This window comes from Muscardinus avellanarius (assembly GCF_963383645.1).
Source record: "Muscardinus avellanarius genome assembly, chromosome: 5".
NCBI lineage: Eukaryota > Metazoa > Chordata > Mammalia > Rodentia > Gliridae > Muscardinus > Muscardinus avellanarius.
Window position 1 is genome coordinate 36,089,311 of NC_137790.1, and position 22,238 is coordinate 36,111,548.

Consider the following 22,238-nt stretch of genomic DNA (forward strand, 5'->3'; position numbering starts at 1 on the left):
ATTTATATATAAAAATACCAAACCAAACAACAATAACTAAACAAAACAAAAATGCCTCAACACTAAAAAGCAAATAACCCAATCAAAAAAATAACAATTTAACTGAACACTCTCAAAAAAAGAAATATAAAAAAGAAACATGTAAAATGCTCAACATCATTAGCAGTCAGAGAAATGCAAATCAATAGTGCACTGAAATTTTATCTAATTCAAGTTAGAATGGCAATTATCAGGAACGCAAACAATAATAAATGCTGGCAATGATGTAGGGAAGTAGGAATTGTTATTCACTATTAGTGGGACTGCAAACTAGTTTAGTCACTATGGAAATTAGTATGGAGGTTTCCCAGAATATTGGGAATGGAACCACTATATGACCCAGAAGTTTATCTCCTAGCCATCTATCAAAACAATTAAAATCATCACATTATAGAGATATACATACATATTCATGTTTATAGCAGCACCATTCACAATAGCCAAATTATAGAATCAGTCAAGGTATTCATCAACAGATGAATGGATCACAAAATTGTGGCATATTCACACAATGGAATTTTACTCAGTCATAAGGAACAAAATTATGTCATTTGTAGGAAAATGGGTGGAAGTTGAGAATATCTTGCTAAGCAAGATTAACCAGTCTCAAAAAAGCAAGTTATTGTATATTTTCTCTCATATATAGAAGCCAGATAGAAATTGGGAAACAAGAGTAACCTCAAATAGACAAACAGAGACCCCAGTGGAGTGATGGAAAAGACTTAAGAGAGAAAGGAGGGGGTGACAGAGACATAAAGAAGGTAACAGTTGAAATAATGCTATGTATGTATATAAGTTAAACTATCAATGTCAATCTTAAAGACTTCTATGAGGAAGGAGAGGTGGGGGTGGGATCCAAAGAGATGCCCCATCAACTGTGTGCGTATATATTCTTATTATTCTATATTTCAGTATGGCGTATAATTAAAATGCACCAAAAGTAAAATTTATATATATATTTTTTTTCTTATAAAAGTGATGAGGAAAAAAAAGGACTAAAAACAACTAGGCTTGAAATGTTGGAATTACAGGTGGTCCGAAGAGCATTTAGAGAAAATTTTCCCCTGAGGCTGGCAAATTCGTGTCCCAGTCTGAAGAATGGGTGGTCTACTGGCTCAGTCTGAGGGTGCTTCAAAGCTCTGATATCCAGGCTCAATATAAACAGTTAACAAAAATCTTGTTTCAATTAATCAGTGGTCCCAGCCATTGAGCTATTCATTTATGAGTCAAAGAATGGAAATCTGAAGACTGTGACTGGCTTTGCCTTGGGTGAACAGGCAGCATCTGTGAGTGGGAGCAGGGCACGAGTAAGGGGCTGAGCAGTACACTTTTTCCTGCAACACAAAGGGTGGGAGGATTTCTCTAACGCTGGCTTCTGTTCCAAATTACAGAGTGAGGCTAAAATTCAACATTATCAGTCTCAACGTTAGGTCTGAACCTTTGTTCTTGTTGTTGCCCTAAAAAGAGAAAGGCTCTTCCATTTCCTCTTCTGTTGCAAAGCTCCTTTGAGAACCAGATCACTGCAGAAAAGTGCTTAGGCAGATGCAGGAAGGAAGAATGGCACTAAAATGTCTTTAAAGGGGAAAGAAACTTCCAAGGACAGCAGTATCTGAGCTGGAAATGACCTCGTAAAATGATCATGATCCTTCTAACAATATGAGAACACCTAAACGAGATATGCTGGGTCATAAAGTCCCCTCAGCTGATCAGAGGGTCTGTGGCTAGTGCACAACGCTCAGAGGATGGGAGACATTTGAGGTACCCTGGGGATTGGCAGAGAAAAAAGAAGCAAAGAGTTAAGTATATGTTTGAAGCCTCTTCCTGGTAGATGTTCACCAGTAGGTCTGGTTTGAAAACGAAGAACAAAAAAGCCACATCTGACCACAGATCTCATCAGAGGGAGGAAGCGTACAGCAATGATTTTATTATGTCTGAGGATGGGCAAGGAGACGTGTGAAATTAACTGGGTGGTGATTTTTCTCTCCAGGGAAATGCTACATAAACTTGAACCGCATAAAGTTCACAGTGCTTACCGCCTTGATGACTTACAAGTTTATCCTGTGAATTCCTAAGCCAATAAAGACTTGAGAGAAAAAGTTCTTCAGAACCACGAGGACTGTTACTGCCACATACACAACTATCATCAGAAGCAGCGAAAATGTGCCATAAATTATAGAATTAATTTCATACAGGTGAAAAGAAATTAGTTCTGCTCATAAGTAACACACAGCTGATAACTCTCATTCAATTTCTGCATTTAGGAGCAGTTAGACCTTTTATCACTATTGTGATAAATTAGAAGTGGAATGGAGGCTGTGTTTTCTGTAATTTTGCAGTAATAATATCATTTCTGACATACTTTGTCTCTGTCATCCAAGTAATATGATTTGCTTTTTAATTGTATTTCTGGGGTGCAGGTAGAATAACAAAGAACCGTACCAGTGAATTCATCTCCTTATAATACATCTTACAGTGGGCCTCAGCTCCAAAAAGGTGGACAGGGAAGAAGCTCAGCAAACCAGATGAGCTTCTTCCCTTTCTCTCCTTTTGTCCTAGTTTACAGGATTTTATTATTATGCATCTTGTAAATCAAATGTAATTACATTTTAGTGTCATATCCATTTCTCAAAACGTTAATGTATTCACTGCAGCTTACTAAGAAGCCTTAAATGGGGGTCCTTGGGAAGGTGAAATGAACAAAATGAAACAAATACTGATTTTCATACACTATCTTCAACGCTCCGCTTAAACACACGCTTTGAGGAGTGACAGTCGCACTGGAATTACACCATCAACTAATGGAGACCACCGATAGTGAATCCAAAAGTCTTAGACACAATAATTTTTAGAGCTTTTCCATTATCCTTCAATATTCACAATACCCATTTTAGCATTTGGTGAATGATTCTCACCCTAGAGCATCATTTTCTCCTTTTTTCACCTATTATCACTCACCAACATCCATGTAAGTTCTGTCTGCATCCAGGTCTCCTCTAAAAGCTACCACCTCCGTCTACTGCTTGCAGCACAGATTCAAGCAACAAGTAAGAGCACCCAGCCAAGGTCCTCTTCCTCCTCCTCACTCCCACCTGAAGAAGTCAGCTGAGAGCAATGTGGTGGAGCAGGCTGATCTCAGCTGACACTCCCAAAACATTTATTTAGCACTGTTCTCCATGCGAATAGAAATAAAGGTAAATAAAAATAGAGCCCAAGGCCTCCAGAAGCTGACAATGTATTAATCCACTTGGGAAGGTTCTGATAAGTTTATTCACACTGAACTGCTATTAGCTGACAAGTGTTAGTTCCATAAGGTGTTATTACAACAGGTTCCTTAGCAACCCAGTTTTTCCTCCTGTGCTTGGGATATAGCAGAGGGGGAGGCTGGGTTATTCTATTGCTATGCAGAACCGGCTTCAGAGGAAATCTGTCAGACAATTATAAAGTTGCCCAACTGATGCTCTGGAGAATCCCCTGCCATCCTATTTCATCCTGGGCCTTTTGCAGAATGGCCTCCCAGAAATGTCCCTTAACATAATTCCTGGCAACCAAGAAAGAGGGCAAGTGTGCAGAACTGACCTTGGAACCAGTAGCTTCAGGAGACTCATTTTCTCATTAAGGATTTTATTCCCTTTAAAAGCACCATAATGTAGGTTGAAAAACTGCTTTCCTTTAAGAGCTTGTTTCACAGCCTGATGTACTTTGTGAAGTAATGGCCACAGGATTTAGGTTGAACTGGCAGTCATCCGAAAGGGAACTGCAGCAAGTTTTCAGAACATTAGGACACTGAGGCTGGAAACCAAGTGGCCTCCTGAGTGAATTTCACATTTCAGTGGCTGAATGCATGAGATGTATCCTGAAGAAATGTTTTAGGGAAAAAATGCTAGATAGCATTTTTATAGAAACTATTAGTATCTATAAATAGATATTTATATATTTTATATGTGCATATATATGCATATAAATAAATATATTTTATATTCTGTGATTCTTTAACAATAAAAATTGAAATACATGTAGTTAACATGCTTTAAAAGTTATACTTCCTATATTTAGTCTTTAGTTATCTGATAATAAAAATGAAAATTAGTGGCCTTACAGAAATTTTCCTGTAGAAATTATGATGACCTCTGCTATCATTTAGACAGGCTATTGAATAAATTTGGGTTTAAAATACATGAAGTCTGCCTTTAGGTCCCAGTTAACTGAGAACAGGCTCCTTTTGTCTGTGAACATAAAAATTTAATAAACTGTCTTTAGCTATGGACCAGATACTGTCTTTACCTGCTCTAGTTCCAAAGGATAATTTGTGAACACTGTGTATGGAAGAAAATAAAATCAAGGAGTGTTCTATAGTTTGTGTCTTCTTAATTGTCATAACATGTTTTTATTACATTTGCTACTAAGCAATGTTCAGTAAAAGATATGGGATTCCTACCTCTCAGTGTCTCAAGCAGAAAACAAAATGTTGTGATTGGATGTCTACACTGCCCATCATGTCAAGCATCAAAGAGGGAGGTGTGTCTATAGCAGAGACCAGATAATATGGAAGAAACTGAAGGTAATGAGCTGCTCTTTATTGAGGATGGGCTGGGGTAGGTAAGGGATTGAGATAAAATTGGCAGCCTTTTCCAATACTGATTGGAGCTTTTACCACAAAAGAATTAGAAATTGATGTGGAACATATCTGAATATAGAAGTTATCTTCAAGTTAAAAATTAAGTCATTCTGTTAGCAAAAGCCCTTCTGACTAATGCCTGAATCCTGAAGTTCTGAAGATTTAAGCCCTCTTAAAAAGAAAAAAGTCATTAACCAGGGACTGATGAAAATAAATGAGGGCCTCAGACCTTCACTAGGAGGTTTCATAGAACAATAATATATGTCAAGATAAATAGCATGCGGTAGACACTCAATAAATGTTCTAACTGAATAGGATTAATAATAGATGACTCTCAATAAAAACTTACTTTGTGTTAAACACTATACTCAGGTGCTTCCAGCTCAGAAACCTGTTGTTTCTCACAATTCATTTGCCAACAAATCCTGACAAGTTAAGCTAATTTGATGCCAGAACTTGACCAGAACTCTGCAGTTATATCTAGTCTTTATTCATTCAAATTAGAGGAAGAGACAGAGGTGGTGGCACAGGCTTATAATCCCAACATTTGGGAGGCAGGAGGGTCCCAGTTTGTGGACAGCCTAGCTACTTAGTGAGGCCCTTTACAACTCATTGAGACCTTGTTTCAAAACAAAGAATAGGGCTGAGAGTATATCTCAGAGGTAGAATCCCCCCTGGGTTCCATCCCCAGTACCGCTAAAAAAAAAAAGAGAGAGAGAGAGAGAAATAACTTATATATAGTATTTGTTTATTTCCCTGCACACTTGCTCATGTATTCATTGTTGGGATGCTTCCCATATTCTTTCAGGAAGACTCTACAGCACATTGTATATACATGACACAGAGAAAACTTCATTTCAAGCTACATCTAGCCTCAGAGGTTTTAGACAAGGATTACAGACCCCAAGTCCTTTGGCAACCTCTAAGTTAGTGCTATTATTTTCTGGTTGGGAGACTGAAGCCCTGAGAGGTTAAGTAATTTATCTAAGGTCACACAGTTGATAATGTTTGGAGATATGTCTTGATTTTTAGGCAGTTGTAATGGTTAGAAACTTAACCTTATACTCTGTACTGATTCTTATATAGATGATGGAATACAATACAGAAATGATGAAGTTAATTAATAACATAATTGAAATATCTACATGTAAGAATAATCAAATATAGTATATGAGTAAGCAAAAATATTTCCTGTTATATTTTAGGTATGTCTGAGGAGTAGACTAAGAGCTTGCAGGCACAAGAAAGCAATTTTGGATAGAAAAAAAATTGAACACGGTGCTTTGCCAGTGATGGGGTGTGAGATACCCAGCATGTCCAAGAAGAAACACTATTAGAGAGATGTCTTTGAAATCCTTGTGTCAGAGCTACCAGGACAAAAACCAGGGCACAGAAAACAAGAGAGCCATAGTCCTGTGGTTCCCAAAATGTGAATGAGGTTCTGCTCTCTCTGCCCTTGCACTGAGAGTCACAACTAGTTTGCCACTGGAATCTCTTCCTTTTACCTACTTCTGACTGGTAAACAGAATTGGATTAAGGAGCATCCTTAATGTTGAATGCTCCTCATTTCCTACACAGAAAGGTCACAATGCATGAAAGCTAGTGCAGAATTTACTGAGAGACAAAAGGAAAGAGAGCAAGTCTGCATGATGCACCGTGGTAATATCTCATTAAAAAAATTCCAATAATTTTTAATATTTAGAAATATACTTGAGATAATAAGAATGAAGAGATAGAGTAAAAAGGGATATCATCAACAACAAAGGAAAAGGAAGAGCCCCTTGTAATATAAGAAGTTGCCGAGAGAGTACCAGAAGGATGCAAGCAGATATTGAGGACAGACAAGGCCTGCGTGAGGTGAAAAAAGAGGTGTTAATGGCCATGAGAGAAACGAGTGTTCCAGAAAGTTCTCTTTAGTTATGTTGTGTTCTGAAGTTGGAAGGGGCTAAGGTGAAATGACTCTACAAATGAGGAAAGGCCACTTCAGTTTTCTAATCTTTGAGCTAACTGCTAGCCAAGTAGAATGGATTGTTCAATGTACCCTCTGGAAATTGGGGTCCAATTTCTTATGTGGCTCTCAGACCCTAACTCTGGAGTCAGGAGAGAAAGTTCTTAGAACTAAGCAGAGTTGGTTATTGAATACATAATATTTCACTTTCTACTACTTTTTTTTTTTAAAGAAACAATGGTATTAGAAAATAAACCTTAGGTAACATGAGGGTGGTGATGTATTGTAGCAGCCTCATTGATCCACAGAAATGCAAAGCCATTTTGTTCAGAGATCAGGAGGTGATGGGAAAACAAGCTTGCTTAACCTTGAGGTAATGCTGGAGTTAATTTATATGTGGACATTAGGTGATTTGCATTGGAGACAAAATTATAACTTCAAAAAGATTTAAACTCTCCTTGCCCTTTACCCACATAAAATGGCCCTTTTTCAAAGAACTGATGAGTTTCTAATAGCAAGTTCTTATAAGGCTTACAAATCAGCTAAATGGACTTTTTAAAATCACTATAAAAATAAAGCATGCTCACGGAGATCAGAGTGTTACTTGATCTAACAATTCTTTTAGAGAACCTACATTGTGAACTCTCAAAACCCAGCCTAGAACTGATTATAGCATGACAACGGGTTCCTGCCACTATCATTAGTGGCTAAGAGAAATTATGGAAAAGTGAAAACATATACATTGTTTCACTATATATTCACCACATCTGTCAGTTGTTTTGACAAGACAAGTGTAATATGGCTTCAGTATTTTCAGATTAGCTCTGTGGAGTCATTTCACAGCAGAAACCCCTTGAATCTCATTACAAGAAGAAACCTGATGTCTACCTGTTCTGGGAGAGAAAGCAAAGAAGAGAAGAAAAGCTTTTTTCCCCTATGGTACTAAAAAAAAAATCCCCAGGAGGTATTCTACTTCTAAGCTATACTCCCAATCCTTTTTTTTTTTTTTTTTTTTTTTTTTTTTAATTTTGAAAACAAGCCTCACTAAGTTGACGAGGCTGGCTTTGAATTTGCAATCCTACTGTTTCAGCCTTTCAAGTACTGGTATTACAGGTGTGTGCCACCACACCTGAGTGGAAAAAAAAAACTTTTTAGGCTCATATTTCATTTCAACATAATTAGAAACCATGTGAGATCAACCAGTCGCAGAAAGTCAAGGTTGGTTTGTTTTCTCTCATATACAGAAGCTAAAAAGAAAATAAGAAACAAAACAAATTTCATATAAATGAGGAGAAAAACCGGAATAGTGGAAGGGGATTTGGAGAGGGAGGTATGGAGGAGAAAAAGGAGGCTTCACAAAGGAAACAGTTCAAATAACTTTATATCCAAATATAACTCTGTATCCATATCTGAAGCTATCATTACCAAGCTTACTAACACATATAATGTGGTGGTGAAGCGAAACAAATAATGTACATGTATATTTGTATCACTTTGAACCCCACTATGATGTATAATTACAAAATACCAATAAAATACGCCTAACTGTGGTAGTGTGGTAGCCCACACCTGTAATCCCAGTACGTAGGAGTTAGAGACAGGAGGATTTCAAGTCTGAGGTTGGCTTCATCAACTGAATGAGACCCTATTTAAAAATAAAAAATATAAAAAAGCTGTATTTTTAGTTCATTTTGGTTTCAAAATAATTCTGGAAAATCATGTCCTAGTTTTCACTCTGGTGGATAAGAACTATGTTGTGCCCAGTTAAACAGGTTTAGAGTAGGTCATTCAAGGACAGGAACAGGACCTTATCTAAGTCAGGGCGGTAAATTTGAGATGCTTCCAAGAGTCACTGGAAAGAGAAGTTGGTAAGCAAGGGTCTGCCAAGCCCCTCTGCATCTGACCAGGGTCTAAATCCATAAAGCATAAACAGGGAGATGTAAATTAAAACTACTATGAGATACCACATAATTCCAAGTGGAAAACAATGAAAAGAACTGATAATACCAATTGCTGCAAAGATGTAGAGCAACTGGAATACTCCCACATGGCTGGTGGAGTAGAAAGGATATGGCCACTTTAAAATAAACTGACATTTGTATGAAACTGACACTGATTTGCTCTATTTTATTTTATTTTATTAATTTATTTATTTATTTTGGTGGTACTAGAGTTCCTGGAAGCCCTTCTACCTCCGGGCTACACTCCCAGACCTATTTTATATTTTTGAAACAGGGTCTCTTACGCCAGTGCGGCTGGTTTTGAACCTGTGCGATCCTCCTGTCTCCACCTCCCAAGCGCAGGGATTACAAGCGTGTGCCACCACACCCGGCCAATGATTTGCTCTATTTAAAAAAAAAAAATCCCTTCCTCATATATTTGCCAAATAGAGATGAAAATATATTTTCTTATATAAAATGTTCATAGATTCATGTTTGTGACCAGTGAAGGCATGATGTCTGAAAATCAAGCAATCCTTGGTTTTATTTTTTTTTTATTTTTTATTTTTTTTTATAGCTGGTAGTCTTTTATTTTATTTTATTTATTTTTTGTATATTCTATCTTAAAAGTACATATATTTTATTTTTTTAACAATTTTTTTATTAAACATAAATAGTATACATTTACACTATATTTGGTGCCCTCTCCCCCCCGCCCCCATTTTCCCTTCCCCCCTCCCACCAATGGTTGTCCAGGTTAACCATATCTTATTCATAATTTTACACATGTTCAAGTGTAGACCCTTATTAATCAAGATCGGCCTTCCTCCTCTCCTATCTTACCATCTAAACTTAGCTAGTATTTCCCCTTCAATATCTGGAGACCCACTGGTATTCTTTGTGTTTCCTAGTTTGGGCATATTAGAGGAAACATATATATCTTCTTCTTCTGTGCTTGGCTGATCTCACTTAACATAATGTTCTCCAGGGCTTTCCATCTTCTTTCAAATGATATAATTTTGTTCTTCTTTATGGCTGAATAGAATTCCATTGTGTGTATTTCCCACAGTTTTGCTATCCATTCATCTGTTGATGGTGATCTGGGTTGGTTCCATATTTTGGCTATTACAAATTGTGCTGCTATGAACATAGGTATGCATATGTTGCTGTATTTCTCTGAATTCAACCCCTTTGGAAAGATACCCAGGAGTGGTATAGCTGGGTCATATGGTGGATCTATTCCCACCTTTCTTAGGAATCTCCACACAGATCTCCATAGTGGTTGAACTAGTTTGCATTCCCACCAACAGTGTAAAAGAGTTCCTCTTTCCCCACATCCTCGCCAGCATTTGTTGTTATTTGATTTCTTTATGCTTGCTACTCTGACTGGGGTTAGATGGAATCTCAGTGTAGTTTTGATTTGCATCTCCCTGATGGCCAGTGATGAAGAACATCTTTTCATGTATCTATTAGCCCTTTGTATCTCTTCTTTTGTGAAGTGTCTATTTAGTTCATTTGCCCATTTCTTGATTGGGTTGTTTGTTTTGCTAGTGTAGAGTCTTTTGAGCTCTTTGTATACTCTGGATATTAGCCCCCTATCAGAATGGTGGCTGGTAAAGATCCTTTCCCATTCTGTAGGCTTCCTCTTTAGGTTATTGATAGTTTCCTTTGATGAGAAGAAACTTTTTAGTTTGATGTTATCCCACTTGTTTATTCTTGCTTTAATTTCCTGAGCTTTGGAGGTTTTGTTGAGAAAGTTACTGCCTGTGCCAATATGTTGTAGTGTTGAACCTATGCTCTCCTCTACTAGCTTCACAGTCTCAGGTCTAATTTCTAAGTCTTTGATCCATCTTGAGTTGATTCCTGTGTTTAGTGAGATATAGGGGTTTAGATTCATCTTTTTACAAATGGTTAGCCAGTTCTCCCAACACCACTTGTTGAAAAGGCTGTCTTTTCTCCAGTATATGTGTTTGGCCCCTTTGTCAAAGATTAATTGACTAAAGATGTGTGGGTTTGTTTCTGTGTCTTCTATTCTAATCCACTGGTCAGTATATCTGTTTTTGTGCCAGTACCATGCTGTTTTTACTACTATTGCTCTATAGTATAGTTTGAAGTCTGGGATTGTAATGCCTCCTGCGTGTTTCTTGTTATTGAGAATTGCTTTGGCTATTCTAGGTCTTTTCTTTCTCCATATGAAATTCATGATTGATTTTTCTAGGTCTCTGAAGAATGTCACTGGTATTTTAATGGGAATTGCATTGAACCTATAGATCAGTTTTGGCAGAATGGCCATTTTGATGATATTTATTCTGCCTATCCATGAGCACGGGAGATCTTTCCATCTTCCAAGGTCTTCCTCAATTTCTTTCTTTAATGTTTTATAGTTTTTGTTGTAGAGGTCTTTTACATCTTGGGTTAGGTTTATTCCTAAGTATTTTATTGGTTTTGAGGTTATAGTGAATGGAATTGTTGTTTTTATTTCTTTCATTGTGGATTCGTTGTTGGCATAAAGAAAAGCCACTGATTTCTTTAGGTTGATTTTATAACCTGCGACTATGCTGAATTTGTCAATCAGGTCCAGAAGTCTTTTGGTTGAGTTCTTTGGGTCTTCCAGATAGAGGATCATGTCATCTGCGAATAAGGATAATTTTAATTCCTCTCTTCCTATGTGAATTCCTTTGATTTCCTTCTCTTGTCTGATTGCTGCAGCAAGAGTCTCAAGGACTATGTTGAAAAGGAGTGGTGATAGTGGGCATCCTTGTCTTGTTCCTGACTGTAGCGGAAATTCTTGCAGTTTTTTCCCATTCAATATAATGTTGGCTTTGGGTTTGCAGTATATTGCCTTAATGATGTTGAAGTACTTTCCTTCTATCCCAATTTTTTGCAGTGTTTTTAACATAAATGGGTGTTGGATTTTGTCGAATGCTTTTTCAGCATCTATTGCTATGATGATGTGGTTTTTGTTCTTGATTCTATTTATGTGGTGAATAACATGTATTGATTTGCGTATGTTGAACCAGCCTTGTTTTTCTGGGATGAAACCGACTTGGTCATGATGTATTATTCTCTTGATATAGTTTTGAATGCGTATAGCTAGTATTTTGTTTAGAATTTTTGCATCTATGTTCATTAAAGATATTGGTCTGTAGTTTTCCTTTCTTGAGGTATCTTTATTTGGTTTGGGGATTAATGTGATACTGGCCTCATAGAAGGAATTTGGGAGAGTTCCATCTCTTTCAATTTCCCGGAACACGTTATGCAGTATTGGTATTAGTTGTTCACTGAAGGTTTTGTAGAATTCAGCTGGGAACCCATCTGGGCCTGGGCTTTTCTTTGGTGGAAGAATTTTTATTGCCATTTCTATTTCTTTGGTTGTTATTGGTTGGTTTAGGCTTGCTATGTCCTCTTGGCTAAGTGTAGGAAGGTTAACTGTGCTTAGAAATCTATCAATTTCTTCCAGGTTTTCAAGTCTATTGGAGTATAAATTTTTAAAGTAGTTTCTGATAATATTTTGAATTTCTTCACTATCTGTGGTGATATCTCCTTTTTCATTTCTAATTTTGATAATTTGAGTTGATTCTCTTTTTCTTTTGGTTAGGTTGGCCAGGGGTTTATCAATTCTATTAATCTTTTCAAAGAACCAACTTTTTGTTTTATTGATTCTCTGAATTGTTTTTTTGTTCTCTATTTCATTTATTTCTGCTCTAATTTTGATGATTTCTTGCCTTCTGCTGGCTTTGGGAGTAGACTGTTGCAGAATTTCTAGATCCTTGAGTTGTGTCATTAGGTTCTTTACTTGGTGGTTCTCCGTCCTTTTTATGTGGGCACTCAATGCAATAAACTTTCCTCTTAGTACTGCCTTCATGGTGTCCCATAGGTTTTGGTAGGTTGTGTCTCTGTTTTCGTTTGTTTCCATAAATTTCTTTATTTCTTCCCTAATTTCTGCTCTTACCCATTCGTCATTCAATAGAGTATCATTCATTCTCCATGAATTTGAATACTTTCTTTCGAGTTTCCTGTTGTTGATTTCTACTTTTATTCCGTTGTGATCTGAAAAGATGCAAGGAATTATATTACATTTTTTGAATTTGCTGGTATTTTCTTTGTGTCCCAGGATGTGATCAATTTTGGAGAAGGTTCCATGGGCTGCTGAGAAGAAAGTGTATTCTGTAGTTCCTGGTTGAAATACTCTGAAAATGTCTATTAGGTCCATTTAGTTTATGGTTTCCTTTAGTTCTAAAGCGTCTTTACTCAACTTTTGCCTTGAAGATCGGTCCAGTGGTGTGAGAGGCGTATTAAAGTCTCCCAGAATTATTGTATTTGGGTCTACTTGGGATCTTATGTCCAGAAGGGTTTGTTTTACAAATGTGGTTGCACCCATATTTGGGGCATAAATATTTACTATCATTATATCTTCTTGGTATATTGTTCCTTTTAGTAAAAGGAGGTGCCCTGATTTGTCTCTTTTGATGTGTTTTAGTTTAAAGTCTGTTTTGTTGGATATTAGGGTTGCTACCCCTGCTCTTTTTTGGTCACTGGTGGCATGGTATATCTTTTTCCATCCTTTCACCTTCAGCCTGTGAATGTCTTTGGCTGTGAGGTGTGTTTCTTGCAGACAGCATATATTTGGATTATGTTTCCTAATCCACATTGCCAGTCTATGTCTTTTGATTGGTGAGTTAAGTCCTTTGACATTAAGAGATATTATTGAAATATGATTTTTGTTTTCTGCCATTATGTGTTCTGTCTACTCTTGGGTGGTGTGATCTTTCTTCTTTACTTAAGTGGCCCACTTATTAACTTCCTCTCTCTTCTGATTCTGAAGTCTGCTTCTTTTTTCTTCCTTATGGTTTATTTCTTTAAGAATTTTCTCTAGTGTTGGCTTTGAATTCATGAATTTTTTGAGATTCTGTTTATCGTGAAAGACTTTGGATTCGCCATTGATCTTGAATAGTAGTTTTGCTGGATAGATTAGTCTGGGCTGGAAGTTATTTTCTTCCAGGGTCTGAATCACGTCGTACCAGTCTCTCCTAGCATTCCTAACCTGGGTTGTATAGTCTGGGGTGATTCTTATTGTTTTGCCTCTATATGTTACCCGACCTTTTGTTCTCGCTGCTTTTAAGATTCCTTCCTTAGCCTCTATATTGGTCATTTTGGTTATTATGTGGCGTGGAGTGGTCATTCTTTGGTTTTGTCTCAGTGGAGTTCTGTATGCCTCCTGGACTTGAAGATCGAAGTCTCTTTCCATATTTGGAAAATTCTCTGAGATTATTTCCTTGAAGATATTACAGATGCCCTTGGTCTGTACCTCTATCCCTTCCTCAATGCCTATTATCCGTAAATTAGGGCGCTTCATATTATCCCATAATTGCTGGATGTTTAGGTTTTGTTGCTGTAAAGATTTCTGTATATCGCTGACTGTGTTTTCGGTTTGGGATGTACTGTCTTCTAATATTGATATTCTCTTTTCCATTTCATCTAATCTTCCAGAGTTTCTTTCAATTGCTGTCTTCATTTCACTTATTGCCTCTTTCATTTCATTCCAGACCTCTTTCTGATTCTTTTTTAGTGTTTCTAATTCACCTCTAACCTCCTCTATACTTGATCTGAACCCTTTCATCATATTGAACAACAAGATTCTGAACTCCCCTTCTTGCATTTCTAGTAGGTCAGTATTCGTGATTTCTGCTGTCTCTTCATAATTCCTCGTTCTCATAATTGTAGCGTTCTCTGTCCTGTTTTTCTGGTTTCTACCCATCGTTCGTGGGTATTATGCTTAGTCAAATCTTAATATTAGGAGTTGGGGTATCGGCTAGTCAGCAGAGCCTTTCCAGTGTTGAGGGTGGGTGATGTGGGAGGAGCTGGGGTGATTGGTAAAGGAGTCGGATTAGGTAGAGGATATGTTTAGGTTGAGAAAGACTTTAAGTATGGTAAGGTGAAATCTTGCTAGGAATGAGAGAGAGTTAACTACTAGGACTCTTGTCATTCGTGGAGTAATTATGGATGTAAGAAATACGTAGGGTATTAGACCAGGAGGTATATTATGTGGAAAAGTTTTGGGGGAGAAAAGTATGTAGGGTTAGTGTGGGAAGGTTTGTAAATAGGGGTGATGGAAGGAGCAGACAGACATAAAAAAAAAGAATAGAAAAAAAAAATCCACACAAGATACCAAGACTATTATGTAATCCAAGAAAAAGGGAGGAAAACCAATCAAAGGAGGAGAATGAAAATAAAGGAAGGAAAGCGGAAGAAAGAGGAAAAAAGAACAAGAATAAAATAAAAGGAACTAGCAGCTGTGTGAAATAAAAAAATAAGGCAAACAATCCAATATATATATATATATATATATATATATATATATATATATATATATATAACAACATGTGAAAGTAAGAGAAGTGTGGGTTAAAAGAAAAAAAAATAAAACAGCAATAACCATACAAAAACAAAAGCACTGTAAAAGCAAAATAAAACAAAACATCCACATTAAAAGTAAAATAAACAGTCCTCCTTATTTACGCATATGGGATCAGGTCTATATAATATGTGCTATCTGATTGCTTTGGTAACTTTCAGAGTACCATCCAATGTCTCTTAGTTTTCTTTGTACTCTATTTTTTATCTACTTAGGTCACTCTGGGTGTTTGGACACCTTGTCTCCTTTAGCTGCTTTAGGTTTATGTGTCCGGATGTCTAGTTTCACTTTTATTTGATTCTGTACAATTCACAGGTTCTGCGAAATTCTAACCTGTGGTCAGTACCTCTGCACTCACCACCCTAGACTCCAGCCTGTGCTTCCCTACAACATGGGTGGAGCATGACCAAGGTATAATTAGAACCTCCCCCTGAGGTCCTGTGCAGATATTGTGGCCCTCTGGAGTTTCCTGTGTCTCTGGAAATTCCAGCTGGGTTAGCCGGTGTGGTCCCAAGATGTACCCTGGTCAAATGGATGCTGGTTCCTGGATGCTCACGCTTGCTGCCAGAGCTCTGCCTATTCCAAGAGTGCAGGCTGGGTGTGCTGCTTTTACTGGACCCAGGAGTGAGTGGATGCAGCTGTCTGTTGCTGCTGGTATGCTCTTCCAAGGTGTATTGAGCTGAGTTCTCGCTTAGAACTAAGCATCTGGCTACCAGGAGAGTAGGAACACCTAGCGGTGGGCCAGGAGTGCAGGATAGGTGCTCAAGGATCCAGTGCGTGGTGCCCAGTAATGGTCTCTGCCTCCCGCGGGATGTAGAAACTGGGGGTGCCCCAAGGAGATTTCCGGTTTACACAGGGCTTTCGCAGCCTGGAAGGCAGTCTCTGGCAAGGTGGCGGGGGCGGGGGAGGGGGGCGAGACACACAGGAAGGCTCCAATTTAGTGAGAGAGTGGCCCAGGCACTTACTGCTAGCAGGGGACGGGGCGCAGACAAGGTGCGCAGAGGAGAGTGCTCGGGTCTGAGGCTTGGGCATGCTGGGGGGGTCTGCACTTCCCTGGGCGCCCGCAGGTACCTGTCTTCCTTGGTTCAGGATTCGTGGGAGTCTCTATGCTGTTGTGGTCCAGTCGCTGGTGAACACACAGAATTCTGACGGTGGGTGCTGCTCGCTGTTTTCAGTCCTGGATTATCTTGCTGCGGGACTATCGGGCAGGCAGCTCCGCGGGCCCGCGAAAGCAGCCCGCCGCTGAACAGCGTTCAGATCCGATTGTATCTGCAGCTGGTCCGGTGTCCGATCTATGTTCTTCTTCTTCTTCAAGTTCAGAGTTCCCCCGAGGTACCAGGATTTGATTTGGTTCCTGGTATGTATTTATTTTGTTGATTAAGAGACAGCTTTCTAAGTATTTGAACTTTATTTGCTTCAGCTACTGAGGAGTGCTGTGTCCCTCAGTCGCCATTTTGGAAAAAAACTCCTTGGTTTTATAGAACTGGAAAAACTGAATTCCATGTGAGAAATAATCCTGGCAGGAAGCAGCATGTACGATTGAAATCAAGAAAACCAATTTGCCGGGTGTGGTGGCACGCTTATAATCCCCGCACTTGGGAGGCATTGACAGGAGGATTGTGCAGGTTCGAAGCTAGCCTCACTGGCTTAAGAGATCATGTTTCCAAATAAAAATATAAAAAAAGAAAAGAAAAAAGAAAACCAATCTGGGCTTGGCGGTGCATACTTGTAATCCCAGCATTCAAGAGGCTGAGACCAGAGGATCACGGTTTGCAGACATCCTCAGCCACTCAGTGAGGCCCTTCTTAACTTAATGAGACCCTGTTTCAAAATAAAGAATAAAACATAGAGGGGTGTAGCTTGGAGGTCGAATGCCCCTGGGTTCCATCCCCAAACCCGAAAAAAACAAACAAACAAAAAAGAGTTTGAATCGTATGTCCACTCATGTCTCAGCTAACATTCTCACTGTTGTAATCCAGAAAGCCTGACTGCACAACTTAGAAGGTTTATGTGCTCACATTGCTCACAGTTTTTGGAGATTTCAGTTTAGTCAATGTGAGTTCCAGGTCTGTGAAACTCAGGAAATGATAGTGGGAAGCGGAGAAAGTGCAAAAATTCTGTTGTCACATCATGGAGGCTGAAAGCAAGAGAGTTCAAACAAGCAAGGGGATTCAAAGACAAAACACAGTCCTTAAGGCCACACTTCCAGGGATCTTTTCGAGCCACTCCCTATCTGCTGCCTAGGTTACCACCCAGTAATGCCATTGCAATGGATTTATCCACTGATGAGATTAAAACTCTCATGACTTAATTATATTAACCCTGAACAATAATATATGAATTCTTTAGTGGACATTCTGTATCTAACCATAGTAACTCATCTGTATATTTCTTGTTAGAGAATATGGTAGACTCTTACATCCAAAGTTTTGATGGAAAAAATTATTTTCAACCTAAAATTTATGCCCAGTAAACTGATTAATAAAATGAACTACTAGAATAGCTGTGTTTCCGATATGAGAAAAAGAAAAAGATTCAACTCTAAAGCTTCTTCTTTCTTAAGAAGCTCTTTAAGGATGTTATTCTAGCAAACAATGAACTAGGAAGAAGAACTAAGAAGACATTCTTAGCAAGAGAACTCACACAGAACCAATGAATGATAAAATATCATTCACTGTGATATCACAGTGGCCATTCAACTCGGTGTAGAAGTGATCCAGTTCTAATGAGCAGGTTGGAGGGTGCTGGAAGGATTTTGCAAAAGCAAAACAAGTGGGTGTCAGGGGTAGGAGGAGTGAAGGGGAAGGTATTGAGTCATAACAAGACAGCAGAGAGTATATTTTTCACTTCAGGCAAATGTGGAGATTGGAGATCACAATATGCCCTCTGAAAAAGCCTCTAATACAATCCCCAAGAAACCAAGTCTGTGAATATTGGCTGCACAAAAAACAGCAATAGCTGTTTTTAAAAAAGCACCATTGACATAAGACTTGGCACAATTGCCCGAAGTCCTCATCCCTTTGAAGGGGCAAGGAAATATGTGTGTTTGGGGAGAGTTGGGGGTACATGAAGAGGCGTACCTTCCAACAGCTTTTCCATTGCAAGTCCCTGAGCCTAGGGAGCCCACTCTGGGACAGCCTGAACTCCAGGGGAGGGAAGCTATGCATTAGAGATGACTCAGAAGGTTTAAATGCATGACATGGACCTACTTACTAACTGAAAATAGACACAATTAACCTTTTCTTCTAATTGAAAGTAACTTGAAAGAGATGAAGGAAGGAGAGTTCACAGAGCAGGATGACAGAGCAGATTTCTGACAGCAGGTTTATGCTCATAGTGGCTTTTCGACTTGATAAATCAATGATTATATTTGTAGTACAATAAAGAATGCTAATAATAATTTTTGGAAGGGTATGTATATTTACTAAAACATCTTGATAGGCATTAAGCTATTTTTGTTTACTTGCATTGCTTACTTGACTGTTTTTGAAATCACAGTGTTGTATATCCTGAGAATACTGTGGTTCAATCCTAGCGTTCTGACTGTTTTTTTGCTTAAGTTTAAATTCTAAATATTTGTGTTGATTGAGTGAACTACAGTGACGCTCCTTACATGGGATCAAAGCTAGTTTAACCATATCTGCATCTACCTGCTTTTTGTGGCTACAAAAGCAGGAAAATAGATGCATGAATTAGAGGTAGATAGGTACAAATAAGTGTTTATGCAAAGCAATTGTCTTAGACTTTCATCATTGTGATAATATACTTGAAAAAAATCACCTTAAAGGAGGAATGATTTACTTTGAATCCAGTTTCAGAGTCCATGGTCACTTGGCCCTATTGTTTCTGGACCTGTGGTAAGGCAGAGTGTGTAGCAGTGGACAGATGTTTTCCTCTCACCAGGAAAATCATTGGGAGCCAGAGAGGAAATGGCTGTTGACCCAGATACAGAATCCATGGGTATGCACTCATGATCTGGTCTCTTCAAGTGAGTCTCACCTCCAAAATTTCCCTCACCTCCCAATAATGCCATTAACCCATGAATGAAGTCTGAGCCCTCATTATCCAATCACTTCCCAAAGCCCCACCTCTGAACTCTGTTGCATTGGCAACATGAGCCTCTGGGAACAGTTCAGTTCCAGACCATATCAACAACAAACATAAGCATTTCTCAGAAATGTACTATAATTTAAGAAGAATTGAGGTCAGAAGTTACTTCAAGGATTCTTTTGTTTATTAAAATAATTTTAAAGACCATCAAATAACTACTCAATATATGGTATTTATCATTTTCAAAATAGTATATATAAAGTTATTTTCTCATGCCATAACACATTAAGAAATATGAAATACATCCAGTTATTTAAATAGTAAAAAGCAAAAATACTATAATTTGGAAGACCTCATTTTTAGCCATGGCTTCTAAAAGCATCTAAGTTTGTGACTCTTACCAAAGTATGGAAGCTCAATGGGCCACAATGTTTTTCATCTATAAAATTAAAGGGGTAATATACATGATCTCTTTAATGACTACTTCAGTCATAAATTACCACAATTTTATTACTTTAATAGCGTTTCTACCAGAGAAGATTTGCAAAATTGAAATAAGTAAAAGGAAAATATAGAGGCAAAGACCAAGTTAAATATAAGCATGTTTTCATAGCCATTTATGTAATAGACTTTGGCAGAACAAGTTAAAAACAGTTTGAAGTTGTTACATTTAACAAATATTTACTAAACACCTAGGCTTTTAATGAAATACAAGGCTCAGGACTGGGTTATAAAAGAATTTCCATATCTGAAACAAAATTTTGTATTTATTCACAATTTATTTTTTATTTTTTATTTTTAAGACAGACCAATGTGCTTTTATTGGTGCACTATAATCTCACATCATAATTAAATCACGTTGACAATGACATACATAGATACAAAAAGCTTATCTGCACAGCTATAGCATTTTCTTTGTGTAGCCCTAACACCTTCAACTTGGGCTGCTGAAAAAACCAAATGCCACACTCTAGAATGTGTTTTTCTTTCTTGTGATGTTTGGATTCAAGTCCATCTGTCAATGACCAACTCTGCAGCAGCTGAAAGCCCACTACTGGATCACTGCCAGCTCCTGCTTCTGGGCTGATTTCTAACAGATGTCCTACCTTTGTGAATTCCCCCTTTACTGCAGCTCCTGTCCTTTCTACTAACAAAAGGAGCCTCTCAAACACTGAGTGTGCCTGTGGAAAGCCAAGCAGCCCGGGAGATGAAAATATGTCTGGATTAGGATTGCCTTTCCCCCTGATTTACAAACATGAGTATCCCACCATAGCTTGCACCCTCTCCCTGAGTGTGCTCACCAAGGGGAAGGTGTTGCTATACCTCAGATGATGAGATTCAAATCACAGAAGCAGAGGGCTGATAAGGCATTAGGATGGAGGTAAGACGTTAACATTAAAACACTTCACCACTGACTGGCCACACAAAAATTGACCTGCGATTAAGAAAGTGTTCAAAAAACTGGAATCATTCAGGACTAAAGCATGTTTGTTCCCTTTGGGATTATTCAACACCAGCAACCAAGTCTCTGATTAGGACTGATTTCAGATTCACATCTTTAGGAAGGTCTCATTAATATCATCAAATATGGGCCAAAAGTTAAAATAACAAATGTTTATTTCATATGGCACAATTTCATGTGCTAAGTGCTGTATTTTCCCACAGCACTACAGTAAGTACAAAGCTAAATGGAAATTATTTGGTAAGCTTTTCTCCAAGTTAAAAAAAAAATGAAAAGGATACCTTGGGACTTATTTTCGAGATAGAGATTCTTGAAATTCTTTATTCTTTTATCAGCTCTCCTTGCCCAAGGGGAAATCTGTACAACAGGCATCATACGTCTTTAATAATGAAGCAAACTACTGTAGTTCAAATCTTTCAAGCAGCTAAAAAACCTGATTGTGTGTAGGAAATGCCAGAAGTGTTTGTCTTGCAGAGTTATAAATTCAGCAACATTCAAGAGTTGGGTGCACTGCAATCTAAGGCAGCAAGGCAAAATTGATGAAAACATTTTTTAAGGATAATCCATACTGGCTGAGTCTGAGGCAGATTTCCCATAAAGCATATCCCTTCCTGTATGCCAGGAAATTCTAGACTCCTCTGCCTCCATTTTTGGTTTAAGAGCTCAAGCTTCATGAGACTTCTCAGAACAAAGTTTCACCCTTCTTGGAAAAAGAAAAGTAGAAGGTATTTGTTTCAAATGCTTACTATGAAATTGTCTCCAAGTCAAATGTTCCCTCTATGATCTAATTTAGAAATCTGCATTTTAGACTCAAAAGTGCAAAAGTAAATTTAGCAAATTAGATATTAAAGATTTTGCTTCTAAAATGCTTTATTACATAGGACATGATATTATATGTCTTGTCCAGTGAAGAACACTGACTAAAGGCTTCTGTTAAACAAAATGTGTACGTTAGAAATGGCAATAAAATAATTGTTTAAAACTTAAGTATTAATGTAGACATAATTCCCAGATGGTCTCCTTTGAGTTTCTAGTTGATGCTTATGAACTGTCCTTTCAGTTTCAAAATAGTCTCAATCCCAATTTGCAAAGTCAAGGTACTACAGATATAGAGAGGTTAAGAAACCACTTTTTTTTTCCCAAAAGTATCTATCAGCTTGAAAATATATGATTTTAGCAAAAGAAAAGAAGTAGATTTACTATAAGAGATCAGCTTACAATGTATTGCTCTGAAAGAAGATCAGCTCTTTCTTTAGCTGGGTTGACTACTGGAAACTTTTTTTTTTTTTTTTTTTGCAGATCTGGGGATGGAACCCAGAGGCATTTGACCTCCAAGCTACACCCCCTGCCCTATTTTTTATTTATTTTGAAACAGGGTCTCATTAAGTTGCGGAGGGCCTCACTAAGTAGCCGAGGCTGTCCGTGAACCGGGATCCTCTGGTCTCAGCCTCCCAAATGCTGGGATTACAAGCGTGTGCCACCACGCCCAGCTTGAAAACTCTTAAAACTTTAAATTTGGGCTTCCTCGGTAAGTGGAAGGATCATATGTAAGTGGAAGGTCTTGGTTTATGTAGTTTCTAGTTTTAAGGGTCATTAAAGATCCAAAATTTACATGTCACTTGACAACAAGCATATTTCAGGACAAAATCCAAATTAATCTTGTATAAATACCGCTCAAAGCAATCACTTATTTAAAGATATTTAACAGAATTCCTCATACACAGTGATTATTTTCTTTTATAATTATTAAATATTAAGACTCTCTTTGT